This window comes from Tachyglossus aculeatus, chromosome X3 (assembly GCF_015852505.1).
Source record: "Tachyglossus aculeatus isolate mTacAcu1 chromosome X3, mTacAcu1.pri, whole genome shotgun sequence".
Classification (NCBI taxonomy): Eukaryota; Metazoa; Chordata; class Mammalia; order Monotremata; family Tachyglossidae; genus Tachyglossus; species Tachyglossus aculeatus.
The window spans coordinates 35,104,389-35,112,063 of NC_052099.1; positions in this window are offsets into that span (position 1 = coordinate 35,104,389).

The following is a 7,675-nucleotide window of genomic DNA, read 5'->3' on the forward strand; positions in this document are numbered from 1 at the left end:
CCTCCTCAAAATCCTCCAATGGCTACCAATCAATCTGTGCATCAGGCAGAAACTCCTCACCCTGGGCTTCAAGGCTGTCCATCACCTCGCCCCCTCCTACCTCACCTCCCTTCTCTCCTTCTACAGCCCAGCCCGCACCCTCCGCTCCTCCGCTGCTAATCTCCTCACCGTACCTCGTTCTCACCTGTACTGCCATCGACCCCCGGCCCATGTCATCCCCCGGGCCCGGAATGCCCTCCCTCTGCCCATCCGCCAAGCTAGCTCTCGTCCTCCCTTCAAGGCCCTGCTGAGAGCTCACCTCCTCCAGGAGGCCTTCCCAGACTGAGCCCCTTCCTTCCTCTCCCCCTCGTCCCCCTCTCCATCCCCCCATCTTACCTCTTTCCCTTCCCCACAGCACCTGTATATATGTATATATGGTTGTACATATTTATTACTCTATTTATTTATTTTACTTGTACATATCTATCCTATTTTATTTTGTTAGTATGTTTGGTTTTGTTCTCTGTCTCCCCCTTTTAGACTGTGAGCCCACTGTTGGGTAGGGACTGTCTCTATATGTTGCCAATTTGTACTTCCCAAGTGCTTAGTACAGTGCTCTGCACATAGTAAGTGCTCAATAAATATGATTGATGATGATGATGATGACCGTAATTATTATAAGGATGATGATGATATAATAATACTCATGGTACTTATTAAGTGTTTGCTATGTGCCAAGCACTGTTCTAAATAATAATAATAATAATAATAATGGCATTTGTTAAGTGCATACTATGTGCAAAGCACTGTTCTAAGTGCTGGATGCCAAGGTAGGTACAAGTTAATCAGGTTGTACACAGTCCCTGCCCCAAAAGAGGCTCACACTCTTATCTCCATTTTACAGATTAGGGTATTGAGACACAGAGAAGTTAAGTGACTTACCCAAGGTCACACAGAACTAATGTGGCAGAGCCGGTATTAGAACGAAGGTCCTTTTGACTCCCAGGCCCATGCTTTATCCACTGAGCCATGCTGCTTCTTCATTATTATTATAATTATTAATAATATTTTTATTAATAAGGAGTGGTGAAACATGGGCCAAATGGTTTTGTAGAAAATAATCCAGGCAACTGAGTGAAGTATGAACTGAAATGGGAGAGACAGAAAACAGGGAGGGCAGCAAGGAAGCTGATGCAGTAATCAAGGCGAGATGGGATTAATGTGGTAGCATTTTGAAAGGAGAGGAAAGGGTGGATTTAAGTGATGTTGTGAAGGTTGAATTGACATGATTTGGTGACAGACTGAATATATGGGTTGAATCAGAGGGATGAGTTGAAAATAATGCCAAGGTTACAGGGTTTTTTTCTTTTTCTTTTCTTTTTTTTTTTAGTATTTGTTAAGTGCTTATGATGTGCCAGGCACTGTAGTAAGTGCCAGAATAGCTACAAGCTAATCAGGTTGGACACTGTTCATGTCCCACATGGGGCTCATGTCTTAATCCCCAAACATGTTTAGCTTGAGATGTCAGTGGGACATCCAAGTAGAGATGTTCTGAAGGCAGGAGGGAGTGCAAAACTGCAGAAAAGGAGAGAGGTTGGGGTTGGAGATGTAGATTTGGAAGTCATCTTCATAGAGATAGCAGTTGAAGCTCTGGGGGTGAATGAGTTCTCTAAGGGAGTGGGTGTAGATGGAGAATGGAAGGGAACACATAACTGAGCCTTGAGATACTCCCAGACTTAGGGGGTGGGAGGCTGAGGAGGAATCTGCAAAAGAGACTAAGAAAGAGCAGCCGGAGATACAGTAGGTCACCAGGAGGGAATGGTGTCAGTGAAGCTGAGGTTGGACAATGTTTCCAGGAGATGGTTTAGGAGGTAGTTTAGGATGGAGGTTTAGGATGGTGTAAGACCGTTGGATTTGGCAAAGTGAAACGACCGGGTCTTGACTTCTTAGGAGGGATTGTACCCACCTGGGGTGTTTCCCTCTGTATCCCCTGGGCCCTCCAGGGAGCAGAGAGGCCTCTCTGGCAGGGGGCGGGAAGGAACATGGAGAGTGGTGCCGGGGCCAACATCAGATTGCACCAGATGACTGGCAGATGCCAATCATAGGGGAGACAGTGCCATGTTGGATCATAGTCCAACCCCTTCTACTGGGGATCGGTATATTTGTTAGGCGGCCCAAGTGCATTTGTAATCCAAACATATACCTCCTTTTCAAATCATACTCCCATCGAGGCCCCATAGGATTATCTCTGGCACTCCCATCCCTGGCGACTGTGTTAATCCTCTCACAGCGGCCCTGCCTGGCTCAACCTGGCCCAGCCCAGCTCTGCCCTAAGGGACTTGGACAAGATCCATGGGTGCGGCCCAGTGGTATGACCCCCTCTTGGGGCCTCTGCTCACCGTTCTCCTCGGTCGTCTTCGGTGGGGGCTGGCCCGGGACCAGCACCTCTCTGGGTTGCCCCTGAAGTGGTGCCAGTGACTTTGGCCACTGGGTATAGTGGGAGGCACTGGTGACCAGGCCCGGCCGCTGCGGCTCTTCCATTTCCACTGAGTGCCATCAAAAGCCAACATGCAACTAGGTTTTAAAATGGATAGGGTGGCCCTGTCCTGGAGAGGGATATTGGAGCCCAGTGAGGTCAGCCACTACTCCTGTGGTCTGGCCCAGAGAGAACTTGGCATTGACTGCTATCTGTTTTCAGGTCAGCTCTTCCTATTACTTTAAAATATAAGAAATGAAACCAGTGAGTCCAGCAGCACAACAATTCCCCAGAGGTATTTTCAGGATGCCTGTTTGGGGCAGGGCTCTGTGTCGGCACCCTTTGGGGGCAGGGGGCTCTGCTGCTTGTCTACCCTTCCTTTTTTTTCCCTTCCTTCCCCATCACTGCCCCATATAACCTGGAGTTGGTTGGTAGTCAGTGGGGTGGGGGAGGAGGAGGGATCCTTGGCTTCCAGATCTTGGCTACCCTAGGGTGGTTTCCCAGCCGGGGCTCAGAGGACTGGTCTCCTGCCCGCTGTCCAATCTGTAGCTGTGAGTGGCCTGACATCTTTGTCTCTCTACTAAGAATTCACCCCAACCCTAGTCTCCCTCTTCCTGGGGAGGCCCAGCTCACCCCCAGGCTGAGCATATCCTTGCCAGCAGCCCCTGAGCCCCCTCTTTGTCCTGGGCCCAAGGACAAACCCCAGTGGAAGTGCAGGGCCATCCAGCGCAAGATGTCCAGGAGGTCAGGGTGCCCAGGAAGCCAGGATGTCTGGGTGGTCAGGGTGTCCAGGGCAGGGTTGGCGATGTCCTCTCTGGAGGAACATTTCAGCCCATGGTTTGTGCAGGGTGGAGCCAGCCTTCTTTCATTAATGACTCAACCCTCCCCTTACCCCTTCCCTGCCTCTCTCCCAGTGCTGGAAGATGGGTAGGAACTCAATTAGCAGATGGAGAAACCGAGGTCCTCAGGACCTTCTCAGGAGGAATCAGGAGGGCTGTTCTGGATCCCCGGATGAGGCCGGGTGAGGAAACCCTTGGTCCTGTCTCTCTGACCCATCCTGCCGCCCAGGCTTGCCCATCTTTACCTACAGGAAGCCCTGGGGGGTCTGCTGCGGGCCGAGTTGGCCAGAAGAGCCAATGGCCCTTCCCTCTCCCTGGCTAGCTCCATTTCTCAGGAGCCAGTACTAGCTGAGGTAGAAGCAAGATGACCAGGTAGGACACATTTTTTTTAAAATGGTATTTGTTAAGCACTACTATATGCCAGGGCACTCTACTAAACACCGGGGCAGATTCAAGCTAATCAGGTTGGACAAAGTCCATGTCCCACATGGGCTCATAGTCTTAATCTCCATTTTACAGATGAGGAAACTGAGGAACAGAGTATTTAAATGGTACTGGTGGGGGTCTGGCAGTGAGGGGCATGATCCCATAGGTTTATCAAGAGCTACTGCCCTGGACGTATATGCTTATGGGCGGCACTGCCACCGGGACGGTACTCTTAGCCCTGGTCTGTGGAGGCTGAGAGCGGTCTTGAGCTCGCCCCAACCAGAGAGTCCTCGGACATGTTCCCAGGTAGGATGATTCTAGGCAGGAACCATCCATGACACGACTGGCAAAATGTCTTGTTCCAGAGCCCTACACTTAATAAATCAAAACAATCATTGGATTTTGGTGGGAAAATAGTTGCCAGCACATTGGCACCTTGGTTCCACTGGTGCCCCCCTTTCCCTTGCACCCTCCCCCCTGCCCCTCACCCACACCCACAAAACATAAACTTAGATTGCAGATTCCCAAGGGCAGGGGTCGAATCTTTTATTGGTCGAATCTTTTATTTCTGATGCCTGTGCCCAGGCATCCAGGACACAACGGGGCACCCAGTTACACCCTGACCACAGCCCACGGAGGGCACCCAGGACAGTGCCCTGCCCACAGTCTACTCTCATAAATTCCCTTGATCAATTGCTAGGAGGTAATTTCAGTTTCAAGTGCAGCTTCAAGTGAAAGGCAGGTCACTGATCTGTATAGCCTTGGAAGAAAAAGTTAGAGGTCAACTGCACTGCTGCGGCCTGGCCCAGCTATGCAGGCACAAACCATTGTGGAATGCCTGTGTTTCTGGGATGGAGGTTTCTGAGCCAGTCTGGCATGGACTTGCCTTTGCGGCCCGCTCCAGGGCACTGGGAGGCAGAGGCTTTGAGATTCCCTAAGGGCTGGTGTGCATTATGACATTTTTCATCTAAAAATCCCTGCGGGCCACCAACTGGTGAAAGAATAATATTGATGATTACGAAGATAAAACAAGCACAGGAATGAGAGGTAAGTATCTCCCATTCAAGGGATCTTGCTCCTTGGAACAGGGAGACTGGGGAATGAGAGCGACTGTCGATTGATTGATTGATTGAGTCCCAGACGGCCTGAACTCACCTCAACCAGAGAGTCCTCAGATATGTTCCCAGGTGGGTGGAATGGGACACTAGGGATTAGTGGGCCCGGTCACTGTCCTCCTGCTGGCCATCAATTTCCCTCTGCCTGCTGGCTGAGACTGTGTTGTGGGGTGGAGTGGGAAAAGCCAGGTTTTTACAATCAAATCCAAAAAATCTAGCAGGACCCATGAGAACTTATTTTCATGAAGAAATAAATGAAGGGATGGTGACTTTCTAATCTAACTACACACTTGAATTTGCACCCTTTATTCACCTCTTTCTCAACCCCACAGCACTTACATACATATGCATAATTTATGAATTTATATTAACATCTGTCTCCCCCTCTAGTTGGTAAGATCATTTTGGGCAGGGAATGTGTGTTCCAACTCTGTTATTCTGAACTCTCCCATAAACTTAGTACACTGCTCTGCACACAGTCAACACATACAGTTGATTGATAACTCTGAGCAGTGCTCGCCTCTGAGGAGCAGAGGTCACAGGATTGCTCAAGGCATCTTCTGCCTTCAGCCTAGAAAACCAGGGACCCTAGGGAACGTCTAGGGTGAAAACCATTCTGGGGTAAAGCCTCCCCCCTGGTACCCAGGCCTGCTGTGTGGCGTGGGTGGGGATGGGATGAGGGAAAAGTCAGGCTTTTAGCCACCTTGATTGTATTGGAGCTAGGGCTGGCCGCAGTTGCAGTGAGGAGAATAGCTGGAGGGAGTGGCAGAACCAGTATATATTTCAATGTTTGACAGTGTCAGAGGCAAAGTCACCTCACCAGCTGGTATCGTCTTCTCAAAAAGGTAAAAGCTTTCATTGCTTAAATTTTGTTGTTCCTTCTGGCATTTGGGATTGGTGAATGGTTTCAATTAGGGGAAGTTGGTTAAGAAGGAGGGATGCACTTTTTTTTAATGAAGTAAATACAAGCCTTTTAAGGAATGAGAAGTTGGACTTGCTTCTAAGTTTTCATCTTCTGCATCTGTGGCACTTAAATCTTAATCTTCTTCCCGCCCTCTCCCCATTCCACTAAATTCTGTGGTTCCTCTAGTATTTGAAAGGAGATATTTGCCCTGGAAAATAATATAGTATTTCATCCTACTCCTCACCCTGGGCTTCAAGGCTGTCCATCACCTCTCCCCCTCCTACCTCACCTCCCTTCTCTCCTTCTACAGCCCAGTCCACACCCTCTGCTCCTCCACCGCTGATCTCCTCACCGTACCTCGCTCTCGCCTGTCCCGCCATCGACCCCCCGGCCCACATCATCCCCTGGGCCTGGAATGCCCTCCCTCTGCCCATCTGCCAAGCTAGCTCTCTTCCTCCCTTCAAGGCCCTGCTGAGAGCTCACCTCCTCCAGGAGGCCTTCCCAGACTGAGCCCCTTCCTTCCTCTCCCCCTCGTCCCCCTCTCCATCCCCCCCCATCTTACCTCCTTCCCTTCCCCACAGCACCTGTATATATGTATATATGTTTGTACATATTTTTTACTCTATTTATTTATTTTATTTGTACATATCTATTCTGTTTATTTTATTTTATTAGTATGTTTGGTTTTGTTCTCTGTCTCCCCCTTTTAGACTGTGAGCCCACTGTTGGGTAGGGACTGTCTCTATATGTTGCCAATTTGTACTTCCCAAGCGCTTAGTACAGTGCTCTGCACATAGTAAGCGCTCAATAAATGCGATTGATGATGATGATGATGATGATCCTACAATCGGTCATTTTAATGAGAAAAAAAGGCTCAAAATGAGGAGTTACATCATCCATTGGACCCAGTGATTGCTGCCTCTCTAGGATGGAAATTGCATATCGATATTTGTCTGTTCTAAAAGAGTTTGGAAAATTTTCTGTCGCTAAGTTTTTTTATAGTTTTATTAGGCCATTCAGAAGTTCCTTCATCCCTCATCCCTTAGCTCCTGATCAAGCAATTGCCCAAGATGAATGGATATTCTGATATCAGGAAATAGATTGGTTTGAATATTGTCAGTAGGTCAGTCAATCATATTTATTGAGCATTTATTGTGTGCAGAGCACTATACTATGCACTTGGAAGAGTACAATATAACAATGAACAGACACATTCCCTGTCCACAGTGAGCTCTGATGTGGAAAATCTTTTGGGAAATGAATTAGTAGTACCATAGTATAGTAGTGCTAGTACCAAAAAAGAGGCTTTTCACGTATCTTGGGGAATGAGGGGTAGCAGAGGTGCCAACCCTTCAATATGTAATTGAGCAGTAGCAGAGGTGCCAACCCTTCAATGTGTAATTGAGCATGGGACTGAGTGGGAATGGGAGTCTGGGGAAAGTGGAAAGGAGGGCAGCATAGAGGGTTGGCTCAGGCTTCACTGAGCCAACAGGAATGTCACCTGTGAATCCATGAGAGTGAGTCCTAGGAGAGCTAATAATAATAATGGCATTTATTAAGTGCTTACTATGTGCAAAGCACTGTACTAAGCACTGGGGAGGTTACAAAGTGATCAGGTTGTCCCATGGAGTGGCTCACAGTCTTAATCCCCATTTTACAGATGAGGTAACTGAGGCCCAGAGAAGTGAAGTGACTTGCCCAAAGTCACACAGCTGACAATTGGTGGAGCCCGGACTTGAACCCATGACCTCTGACTCCAAAGCCCAAGCTCTTTCCACTGCACCACGCTGCTTCTCTTCTCACAATCTTCTCACAGGAAAACCTCGCTAGGGGGAGACTGATTACAGAGTGGTCTTGGGAACACGGCTTGCATCCCGTAGAAACAAATCATTCCACTGAAAGGCTTCAAGGAACTAGGGTTTAGGACAGTGCTCTG